The sequence below is a fragment of the Babylonia areolata genome, chromosome 34 (assembly GCF_041734735.1).
Source record: "Babylonia areolata isolate BAREFJ2019XMU chromosome 34, ASM4173473v1, whole genome shotgun sequence".
NCBI classification, from domain to species: domain Eukaryota; kingdom Metazoa; phylum Mollusca; class Gastropoda; order Neogastropoda; family Buccinidae; genus Babylonia; species Babylonia areolata.
Window position 1 is genome coordinate 11,322,395 of NC_134909.1, and position 13,399 is coordinate 11,335,793.

The following is a 13,399-nucleotide window of genomic DNA, read 5'->3' on the forward strand; positions in this document are numbered from 1 at the left end:
TCAAATGCTACAACCATTCAGACAACACACTTCAGAGCATCGCTAAAAGTCTCTGACTACACCTTGAGATACAGACTCGGCAGTGAGAGGCAAACTCAGAATTCACTCTACTCTGGGACTGAATAGCCTGAATGCCCGTGTAAAATAACGATGTGTAATTACATACATCACTCAGTGGACATATTCGTGCCCGTAGTCGTGCATGAGTGGTGGTGGTGGTGGTGGTTTGTGTGTGTGTGTGTGTGTGTGTGTGTGTGTGTGAACACACGTGAGGAAGAACGTAAAGCCATGCACCCAGGAAATAAAGATGATAATCATTTCATGCTCCATTGGACTACTCAAAGGATGCTCATACAAACTGCTTTCAATGAACACGTAATTGTTCCAGCTGTATCCTGAGTGCACATAACTGTCGCCAAGGAGCTGTGGAGCACTATGGTATGAGATCATTTCTGTACATTCAACTACTGCACAGCTGTGGAACATATGGTATGAAATCATTTCTGTACATTCAACTACTGCACAGCTGTGGAACATATGGTATGAAATCATTTCTGTACATAAAACTACTGCACAGCTGTGGAGCACTATGGTATGAGATCATTTCTGTACATTCAACTACTGCACAGCTGTGGAACATATGGTATGAAATCATTTCTGTACATTAAACTACTGCACAGCTGTGGAGCACTATGGTATGAGATCATTTCTGTACATTAAACTACTGCACAGCTGTGGAGCACTATGGTATGAGATCATTTCTGTACATTAAACTACTGCACAGCTGTGGAGCACTATGGTATGAGATCATTTCTGTACATTAAACTACTGCACAGCGGGGGCTCGAAACGTCTTAAACATTTACCTGTATTTCCTACATACTTTGGTATCGGATGTTTGGACATGTGTGGGAATGTGTTTGATAAAAGACCCTGCTCTACCTGATCCACCAAACTGGGAGTGGCAAGTATGGAAATCAGTGGATAGGATCGTACGTCCTAGCAGACATCGGGCTGGTTTTTTGTGTGTGTTTCTTTCTTTTTTTGTGGTTTTAAATATCTATTCATTTGGGGGTGGTGATGGGGAGGGGGGCGGTGGTCGGGAGAGATGCGCACTGGGAGTGAATGAATGAATGATACGGTTACTTATATACGCCTATCTTCGGTTGGAGACCAAGCTCTAACTCTCTCCATACGAACGGCGAAAGAGATGACGTTAACAGCGTTTCACCCCAATTACCATCATCAAAATATTGCAAGCGGAAGGCTCTTATACTGAAGAGGTGAATGTTGACAAAGAATACCACAATTCTGACGACGGAAGCTAAAGGTTGGGTCATTCAGACACCCACTGGACATCCGAGGGGTCTGTGTAGAGGAGAAGAGAGGACTGGCCGTACTGAGTGAGCTAAGCGCTTTACAAAAACGGTGTCATTTGCACAACAGGTTGCCTACCTGGACAGAGCCGACTGACGGCTGCCATTGGGCGCTCATCATTCGTTTCCTGTATCATTCAATCAGATTTCAGGCATGCACACATGCATACTCAGGCAGACATGTAACATTTTACGTGTATGATTTTGTTGACCTGCGTGCGTATACACACGAAGGGGGTTCAGGTACTAGGAGGTCTGCACATACGTTGACCTGGGAGATCGGAAAAATCTCCACCCTTTACCCACCAGGCGCCGTCACCAAGATTCGAACCCGTGACCCTCAGATTGAAAGTCCAACGCTTTAACCGCTCGGCTATTGCGCCCGTCGTGACATGTATCTCAGTCGCATGACCAAGTCCGATAGTCGTTTGCTTTGAAGCCAGCGATCCACCGTCGGGTTTGGTAATACGACTGCAGAGAATAACTCATTCAGGTGTCTGGTGAGGGTGTTTTGGGATCTACAGTTCTGAAACCGCGAAGATGTGCTACAGTCTGTCCTCTGTATTAGTTGTTTTCCATCCATTGGAAAACAACACGAGGCAAGCGGTGACGATGAATAATGAACACGTGACCTTTTTCTGCTGCGAGCAATTTCATTGGTGTGAAATCTATAAAACAACTCCTGTTTCTTCATATATATATATATTGATTTGAGTGATGGCCTAGAGGTAACGCGTCCGCCTAGGAAGCGCGTTGGTTCGAATCACGGCTCAGTCACCAATATTTTCTCCCCCTTCACTAGACCTTCGGTGGTAGTGTGGACGCTAAGTCATTTGGATGAGACGATAAACCGAGGTCCCGTGTGCAGCATGCACTTAGCGCACGTAAAAGAACCCACAGCAACAAAAGGATTGTCCCTGGCAAACTTCGGTAGAAAAATCAACTTCGATAGGAAAAAGAAATAAAACTGCACACAGGAAAAAATACAAAAACATGGATGGCGCTCTCAGTGTAGCGACGCACTCACCTTGGGGAGAGCAGCCCGAATTTCACACAGAGAAATCTGTTGTGACAAAAAAGAGAAATACAAATATTATATATATATATATATATATATATATATATATATATATATATATATATATATATGCCATTTGTCTCTTAATTGTGTAAGTGCCGTGTGATTTGAATTTTCAATCCAGATTGAATTCGATGTATGAGGATGTATTTTCTAAATGTGAAAGAAGACATTTATTGGTGTGTTGCCCAAGTAGTTGTGATTGAACAGGTAGAATCAAAATAGGTCTGTGATTCAATGGATCAGTTTTGTTTCCAGATGGATAAAATAGTGTAATGTTTGCTTGTTTCAAAGCTAATGAAATGCAATTTTGTCAAGACATGTATATACAGGTAAGAGTGTCTGCTAAAACAGTGCTGTCTACAGTAGAGGAGACCCATCAGATATCTAGCCCTACACCTATAGACATACGGTAATGCATGGAAACATTCTAATCTCAAACAGAGTTTTACTCTTCACTTTGCAGGACCATTGTTTAACTCCAGTTATATTGTTCTCGTTCTATTGTTGTCATTATCATTATCTTTATTATGAATATCATTTTAAAAACTTAATATTCAACAGTTAAATCAGAATTAACAGCATATCAATCAAATTCATGATCAAAACTATTACATGTCTTAACATGCTCAGTGATTAAGAGAAGCTATTTCTGTTTTGACAAGCACTGCAATTGTTTTTTGCAGTTTGGCTTCTTTCTCCTTGCGCCGTTTCTCTTGCACTACAGTGTATGTGTAAAGGAAAGGGTTGAGGGCTGAGTTGAATGGCAGCACAAAAACAGCCATTGCTGTGTTGATCTCTCCTGGAACAGGAACGTCCAACTTTGCCAAGAGTCCACAGACACCGATGGGGAACCAGCACAGAAAGTCTGACATGGCTATAACCAGAAGACGACGAGCAATGGTGGCCTCCTTAGATCTGGATTTGTCTTTGATAGCAACGTTTTCCTTGCGGTTCGAGTGATTACCTGGCATAGTATTGGCTTTGACTGACAAGTAGATAAGAGCCTGGCCTGCAGCAATGCACAGGAATATCACCATGTTGAATACAATCATAATGCTAAAAGCGTAATGACGACCTGGAAAGTCATTTCTAGTGACAGGAAGAGGAATGCAGATACCTGTCTGGCTGTAGAATTCCCAGTGGGACGTCACAGGGAGCAGAGGGATTGAGGCGAGGATCATCCCTAGTCCCCAGCTGACAGCGCAGGCCACGTGAGCTGATGTTGTTCCAAAACGAAGCCGACTAAAAGGAAAGCGCATCACTAGAAAGCGATCTAGGGTGATCAGACCAATAAGAATCGATGATACTTCACAAGACAACAGGGAAATGAATCCAGAACTTGTGCATGCTGTACTTCCTTTCCAGTACGATTCGTTCCACAGGTAGACACCAGCATATACACGGTCAGCGAGTCCAATTATCAACAAGTAAACTCCCATGAAAAAGTCAGACAAGGACAGATGAATCACAAACACAGTATAACCCAATTTGCATTTTGACGAGGACCAGATACGGTATAAAAAGCTGCAAAGGTTTCCAAAAATAGTAGTTATAATGAAGATCACAATAGCAGCTAGGTAAGAGACGGATTTAAGCAGATTATCACAAGAGGAGATCTCGTCTTCTGGCACAATGCATTTTCCTACAAAACTGTCAGGTAGCACAACAGGACAGCAAAGCTTGAAGTTGTCAGCAAACAACTGCTCGAGCTCATGTATTTCTTTCAAAAATGTGGGGTTGAAATCAGACACAGGGCAACCTTTCAGATCCAGAATCTTTAGGTTTCTAAACAATCCTGTTCCTTGGAGGGATCTCAGTCTGCCATGGGAAAAGTCAATAATTTCAACTTGGGGCATGGCATCTGAGAAAGCATCTAAGTCCGGAAAGTTATAAGAAACTCGGGACACATTCAACATGATCAGTGAATTCAATCTATGACGTATGTCATAACCAAAAACTCCAGAAGACAATGGGTTACCAGAGAGATCTAGTTCTTTAAGACTGCCTAAGTTTGAAAAGTGATAAAAATTTAGATAGTTTATTGAGTTGTCACTGATATCTAATACATGAAGATTAGGAAGATGCATGTCACTCATGTTTCTCCAGCCACATGCTCCAGCACCAAGATAAATCAACATGCTCTGATTTGCAATTGTGTCCATAGTAAGTCCACTGCCCCTGCCTTCCAAGTAACGTAACCTGGGGAAAGTGTCAGGTTTAAAGACAACACGGTCAGTAAACGACGATCCATAACAGACACACTGATCAGGACAAGAGGAAGACAACTCACACATCAGTTCATCATCCTGCTGTGGACATTGAGGCAAGTCATCACAGAGATGTTGTACATGGAGACATATGTCTCTATCCTTCCCACGACATCGGAACAACCCTTCACACGTGAATTCATCACACCCAGCTTCGTCCTCATAACCAATGCAATCACTCACGCCATTACATCTGGTGTAGATAGGCAGACAGTAACCGTTTCCAGGGCACTGGTAGTGAGTGTCTGGACATTGTGTTGTATTTCCAGGAAGTGGGATTAAAGAGAAACTTCCAGGTCTGTCAAATCTGACAATGGCAGGTGGGTTTGTCACATTGAAAACTGTTTTGACTGGTTGTAAATTACAGTACCTCTCATCAAATTGTTCTGATTCACAGTACTTTTCATCACGTTCTGTCTTACAGTTCAGTAATCCATCACAAACTTGTTTGATACTTATACACTGGAAAAAGTCATTTGATGGAATGATGCATGGAAAAAAGGAAACATGAACATCCGTTTAACAAAGTAAAAGCAAGCCATTATGTTGTACTATCCTACCATCCCTCCCTCCCTCCCTTCCTCCCTCCACTCAAAGGCTTATGGGGGAACGAAAGCGAGACAAAATCAATCAGATACATAACCCTGATAAGAGTCCCAGTTTAAAGTAAGAGATTCCACCATTCAGTATAAACAAATACTCAGATAAACAAACATACAAAACAGATTGACCAACTCTGCCACAACTACAGACACAAACACAGATACACAAACATACAGACAGAAACCTGTCCCTGGCCGCAGTGATAGGCCTCCTTCCCACAAGGCGGGAACTGACAAAACGTTTCATCGCTGCCATCACCACAGTCCTGACGCCAGTCACACACCACACTGTATGGCACGTACTCCCCGGTCAGCTCACACCTGAAGTAAGGAGCGCCTTGTGACGTCGTTTCATCAGCTTTGCACATGGCAGTTCGTGATGCACCTCTTCGATCCAGTCTCTCTGTGCACAGACTGTCAGGGTCACAGGCCAGTGCAGCGTGTGTCACGTGCATCGCTCGACAGGTCACTAACGGCACTGGTGAAACTGTGATGTCGAGCCGTGTATTGACAGTTTTGATTTTGTCCTGAGGCATATTGCCTGACTGTGTTGTTGCTCTGCACAGAATGCTTGTGAACGTGAGAGAAGTCTGCAAGAGAACGAAAATGAAAAAAGAAAAGAAACAAGCAAAAGTTGATTTATCAATGGTTCCAATGTCACTTGCACACAAACGTGCATGCACCCACACGAACATCCAAAATACGTCCATGCACATATGCACACACACAACGACCCATCCACCTCTAGTATAACCAACCCCTTCCCCCTCCACCCCCTACCCCCTGCGCTCCCCTCCTCCCCTCACACAAACACACACAAATGCATGCATGCACATTGATATATGTTCATTCATTCATTCATTTATTCATTTATTTATACATTCATATACTTTATTGGGTTTTTTTTTTTTTACCGTCATGGCATTATTGCAAGTACACGTGACGACGCTGGGCCGTTCGTTTTGGAGACTGCGTGAATGAATGCTAATCAGTGCCTCGTTGCATCTCTGAATGAACGACCAATGAAAATTGTAGACAACTGCACCACCACCCCACTGCCACGTGTTCATATACCTGTAAGTAAAAATAAACAACAGCAGTATGTACTGCGTATAAAAAGCTAAACCAACAGCTACAAAGACAATGAACAAAAAGAACAAGAAGAACAACAGCATTACAAAGAAAAAAAGATCGCCAACACCATAATCATCATCAACCTGATCATCATGATCGTGATGATGATCACCATCATTGAGGACAAGTCTTTATCATCGTCATTGGTGATTCATCGCCGTTATTTTCTTTTCAGTATATAATCTTGGTTAGGTTGAGCTGAGTTTGGTGTAGTTCAGTTTAGTCTGCTACGATTACCTATTTATTCATCTATTTGTTTATTCATTTCCTTAGTTACTTATGCACATATTTATCTATTTATGTACTTTTATATACATTTGTATCTAGTTTTGTAGATATGTAGTTATTCATTGGCTTATCTCTTGTTTTTTTGTTGTTTTTTTGTGTTGGTTTGTTTGTCTTTTGAGGCATGCAACCAACCAAAAAAAATATATTATAGTACATTGATCAGTAATATATCCTGCAAAAATACACATCACGTAGTCATGCAATATGTCATATATGTGTTGCTCTTTCTCATACAATTATCCTTTTACTTATCATCATGTTTGAGTAGCAGACACGAACAAGTAGAATGTATTGATCAACGATGAAAATCGTTGTTCAAGCTTTACATTGTGAATCAGCTGCTCTGCGAAACAGAGGCCTCTTTAACTGCTGCAACTGCAAAGACTAATGACAGTTCACAGTGTGGGAGTTAGACAGCTTGGTGACCATGGACAAGGAATTTTCATCCACATTTCCAAGCATCTCGAGATCCTAAAGTTGTGGTGATATGGAATGTTAGGGTCATGAGGAGTCTTGTAATTCGTCATAATTTTGAATTGAAGCAGACGTTAACGCCGATGATGATCCGGACTATTGTTCATACGTGTCGTCAGTCAGTCAGCCTGTGCGCTGCATCAGTGTAAGATATATTGTGAATGACTTGGTTCTGCTTGAAAACAAAGAGGACACTACAATTTACCAAACCTCACATGTTCTTCAAGTAGACATCTTCTGAGGTCTTTATGGCTTGCCGAAAGGAGTGCATATCAATCCAAAAATGGTCTTGAGCTGTAAAGATTTCTACTAGTGTTGAAATTGTGTTGTGCCACTGTTGGGTAGAATCAAAACTGGCCAACGAACTGCCGAGTCTCTTGCAAACCTGTTTCAATTCACTTGATACTTTTCCCGCCGACACTTTTTTGAAAATAAAACAACCCCCATCAAGTGCGATCTGAAACCAGCAAAACACACAGGAGAGAAAACCTTGTTCATGTGTGAGCATGTACTTAGCGTATGTGATATAGAAATCAGATCAGGATGAACAACGAACAACGAAAACTGAGAGAGAGAGAGAGCGAGAGAGAGAGAGAGAGAGAGAGAGAGAGAGAGAGAGAGGGGGGGGGGGGTGAGTGGGGCGGAGAGCGACAGAGAGAGGGAAAAAGAGAGAGAAGCAAAGTGATAGAGACATGGAGAAAACGAACGAGGGAGACAGACAGGCAGACATATAGACATACGAGAAGACAGGCAGGCATGTATGCAAAAAAAAAAAAAAAAAAAAAAAAAAAAAAAAAGAGAGAGAAGAAGAAGAAACAACCAACCAACCAACCAACCAACCAACCAAACAAAAAACAGAGGGGGGCCAACAACTATAATAATGTATAGACAATATTACTTTGCCGGGTCCGCACTGTTCTGAATAATAGAAACACTGAGTTTCATCCTCAGCATCCACACACTGATCACGCCCGTCACAGGGGAACTGTCGGTACAGTTCAGGCCATTGTGACTGAGAGCAGTTCCACTTCCAGTCGTTCACCTGTGGTTTGTTCCGCTGGAAAGAGAACACAAGTTGGAACGCAGAACGCATGGCACTGGGATCTGTGTACAACATCGACATGGGCGTTGTTCTGTTCCGATGTTCGGAAATGTCTTGAACAGACTCAAACCAGTCCGGGAAGACGATTGGCAGGCTGGATGGCTTTTTGCCTTTGTGGTCCTCCTGTCCACACGGACCTCGGAAAAGAACAGGCCACGTCCAGGACATGATGGTTGTATTTTCTGTTAGAAAGATCACCTGACCAGGTGGAGGGGTGATGGTCACACAGCTTGTTAAGTACTGGTTGACGTGCTGGGGTGGCTGCATGGTACCTGTAGAGAGAGACACCAGAAGGATTGAGGCCAAGGGAGAAATTGTCAATGTATGTTTCAGTCTTTCCGCTTTACAACGATTTTACGCAATACTTTTTTTTTTCCAAGTGTAAATTCCTGCACACTTTCCCTCTGTACTTCCCAAAGTTTCTTTGGTTCTTGTCTCGCCATCTGTGTCTGAAAAAAATCCACTGATAAAATTGTATATAACAAAAACTGACAGTAATAATAATATAAAAAAAACCCACCTAGTTGTGAGAGCTTGGAGCCGTGTTCTTGGAATCTGTTTGCTAGAGTCTTTATCAGACTCTGTAGCAACTTCGAGTACTTGGGGAAAAAAGTTGAGGTGGGGGTGGAGAAGGGCTTTAACAGACGCTGTAGCAGACTGTGTGTGCTTGGGGGATTGGGGGGGGGGGGTTAAAGGTTGAAGGGGGAGGGGTTGGTGAAGGGGTCATGAGCACTGGCTGCTGCCCTGTGCACGTGCACGTCATCCTCGGTCACTTCCTGCTCCTCACCCTCATCGTCACTGCCCGCAACCTGACCAGTGGCACAGCCACCTCTGACACAGCTGACAAGATCAGCAGGTGGTGACACACTTAGGCTGGCAACAAACGGATGTCTCTCCTCAATCTACTTTGTTTTCGAAAGCGTTTGCCTGTCATCATTGTTATTGTCGTCCACCTCTTTTTTTCGAAGCTGTTATATGGGTCTATTATCATTATTATTATTATCATTATGATGATGATGATAATAATGAAGATGGTGTAAACGTGTGTGTGTGTGTGTGTGTGTGTGTGTGTGTGTGTGTGTGTGTGTGTAAACTCACATGTCGTTTGCTGGCCGCACAATAAATTGAGCATTCAAAGTAACACACACACACACACACACACACACACACACACACACACACTTACACACACACATTTAGATATAGATAGATAGACAGAAAGATATGTGTGTGTTTTTATCTTCAATTTCACGTCTATTCACTATAAGTGTTTTTTAGACGGAAAGGAGTAAAGCAGTGGATAAAGGAAAGGGAGTGCATGTGAATGTGTGTGTGTGTGTGTGTGTGTGTGTGTGTGTGTGCAGAGAGAGGTTTGTGTTGGTATGATCATAGCATCACGTCACAGTGATATCATCCATACAATCAGATTCCATTCTGACATTGCCAAAATGATTTCACTGTCTCGTGAAACATGGACTCAGGACTCGTCGCCCTTCCACGTGACATGAATTGTTCAGAGCATGCATGTGCATCAGGGCACTGTTTTAGAGCATACAAGTCTATCATTCATAATGTATAGTTCTGATGCACTCACGCACACTCGCTCGCACGAACAGAGAGCAAGCGAGAGAGAGAGAGAGAGAGAGAGAGAGAGAGAGAGACGGTTGTGCATACACATACACACAGCCGCTCATACACACATTCTGTTGTACAATTCTTGCGGTGAATGAAAAAGGTGAAAATACAGATCTCTCTCTCTCTCTCTCTCTCTCTCTCTCTCTCTCTCTCTTGTATGGGGAGGTACACATGAGTCTCATTTTGCGTGTCTATCTGACAATATGAATGTGTGTGTGTGTGTGTGTGTGTGTGTGTGTGTGTGTGTGTGTGTGTGTGTGTGTGTGTGTGAGTGTGTGCGTGTTTGTATGTGTGTGTGATTTATGTAAAAGAAGCAGCCATATATCCCATATCTTTGCATGTGAAGACTGCTATCATATAATATTACACAAATATCTATTTTCAATCCATGATATTGTGTATGAACTATTGAATGCATGAGACACTAGATTTGATTTTGTATATGATTCACAGTTATATTTTAACAAAATAATTCATCTGACCATCAGACAGAAATGACTAAATAATTATGTTTGAATGTTGAATAACACTTTCGAAAACAGCAATACATGTTATTAACAAGATATTTTTCGCTTTGGAAAATGTATATATAATTCTAACATAGATGATACTTGTATCATTTTTGATTCAGTTTCGGTGAAGCAGTCACATTTCAACAATTAAGACAGACATGTCGTCCACCTATTTTTTCGAAACTGTGAGTCTTACCGGAGTTTCATTCTGATATTCAAATTCATTTTACTTCACAGAATTGTTTGTAATATGAACTTTGTTTTCATTTATGTATTTATTGATGCATTTATGCATTTTTATGCATTATAAATTTTTTGTTGCAATAATGTATTAACTCATTTAAAGCAGGTAGGAGAATGTGCTTGAAAGAAGTGAGATTTATCGAAATACGACAGAATACAAGATTTCATGTTATATAAATATATATAATGTTTCCAATGGTATTCACGCTTAATTCTGGTGTGAATACCAACGTGTAACGTTACTTAACATATCACAAGCCCGCAAATGGGTCAAATGTTTGAATATTATTTAGTGTTATTTACTTGTTTGTTTTGTTGCTTTTGCGTGCGTGCGTGAGCGAATGTGTGTGTGTGTGTGTGTGTGTGTGTGTGTGTGTGTGTGTGTGTGTGTGTGTGTGTGTGTGTGTGTGTGTGTGTGTGAATATAGTATGTGCTTGATAGCGTATATGCATGACCGCCCCTCCTCTCTCCCTTTGTGTAGATGTGTGTGCGAGTGCGTGCACGTGCCTGAGTGCATACGTATCACAAACGCATGCACGCACTCAAACACACACACACACACACACACACACACACACACACACACACACACACACACACACGTGAACAACACTCACCGCAACAACTTAACCAACGCGACCTGACATTTCCATTTGTTATGACTAAACATAAAGTCGTCATTGATGGAAGAGGTTGTTACCTACTTTTTACGAACCCTGTACAAAAAGTGGCTGGTGCTCTTGAACAGAGAAGACATGTGCCATTTTATGACGTGTGATTCCAAGGCAGCTGGACCAAAATCACCAAACGTGTAACAACAACAACAACAATAATAATAATAATATAATAATAATGCCTGCTTTTGGAAGTTGTCTGACAATGGAAGCTCAGTGGATCTTATTCAGGTGGCTCCAACACAGTTATCAAAACCGTTCAGCTCTTTTGTAAAAGATATGATATGGAACAAGTTTGAAAGGAAGCTTTGTCCTTATCCGTGTTCTCCTCATGGTCAGAATGGTATCAGTCTCCAAATTCAAGAACCACATACATTGCTTGAATTACAAGGTGTTATTGTGACATCAGCTAGTATGCCTCATATATTGTCGACAGCACGATATAGTCGACTGATAATGCGTGTAAATGCAATGCTATGGCAGAACAGAATGCACTGAAATATCAAGGATAAGGACAAAGAACAAGAGAAATTTATTTCTACTAAGATTCTGCTCGTGATTCTGCCAAGCAGATGCCTGACCAGCAGCGTAACCCAACGCGCTTAGTCAGACTTTGAGAGAGAAAAAAAAAGGTGAATAAATAATAGATAAGCGTACATAAATAAGTAAGTAAGTAAGTAAATAAATGAATAATAATTATAATATAAAAAAGGTAGTAATAATAATAATAATAAATAAATAAATAAAAAATAAATAAGACAACAATGATAATAAATCAGCAAATAAATGTAAAACATGAAGACACACATACACCCACACATGCATAACAGATATGCACTAAACATGCAGTTTCACAGATATGAAAGCAGTCAAATACACATAAACGTACATGAGCCCCAACACACACACACACACACACACACACACACACACACAACAAGCTTTTGTTGTCTTAAATGGTGCGGTGAAGCTCTCTTTCAGTAAATTTACAACACCAATAAGACTACAGTATCGATAAACACACACACACACACACACACACACACACACACACACACACACACACACACACACACACAATTGTTGCTTTCGGTGTGTTAGCTTGACTCTGGATTTCAGGGTCAATATCTTCAGTTAGCGCGGTGACCTCGGTGGGAGCTTACTGTAAATATACATCTAATGCGTCGTGCTGTGTCTCTGGGGAAAACCATTGTACCGGCGACCATCCCTTGGAATTTACAGGACACTTCAACCGGGGTTCCTACACTTTGTTTTGTGCTCTGGGGAATTTTTCATCGATTTTCAGAGGTACCTTTCATTCGAATATACAGAAATGTCAATTTCTAATTAATAGTAACAATCATCATTATGATAGAAATGATAATAATCCAAATAATAATAATAAATAATAATATCATTTATTTTCAGTCTAATATCATCATCTTAGATGAGCAGACTACAAATAAATAAACGAAAACAAACAGTTCACTTTGCACAGACGTAGTCTATTTTCACAGCCTTGCCATGTCCAAAGCGACTGTCCAATCCAACCCACCGCACTGAAAAAAAAGGGGGGATGAGGGGAGGGGGAGGGGGGAGGGGGGGGGGGGGGGGGGGAATAAAAAAACGAATGAAAAAGCCACGAAAAAACCCCCATCACACCCAGAAATGTATCTCATTTTGCAAGCAGTACGTGAACTATTCTGATTTGAAATCATCTAAGTTCACATCTTCTCTCTCTCTCTGTCTCTGTCTCTGTCTGTCTATCTCTCTATGATGAATGAAATGTACGTTTAACTCTCTCCATACGAACGGCGAAAGAGACGACGTTAACAGCGTTTCACCCCAATTACCACCATCAAAATATTGCAAGCGGAAGGCTCTTATACTGAAGAGGTGAATGTTGACAAAGAATACCACAATTCTGACGACGGAAGCTAAAGGTTGGGTCATTGAGACACCCGCTGGACATCCGAGGTGTGTGTGAAGAGCAGAAGAGAGGATTGGCCATA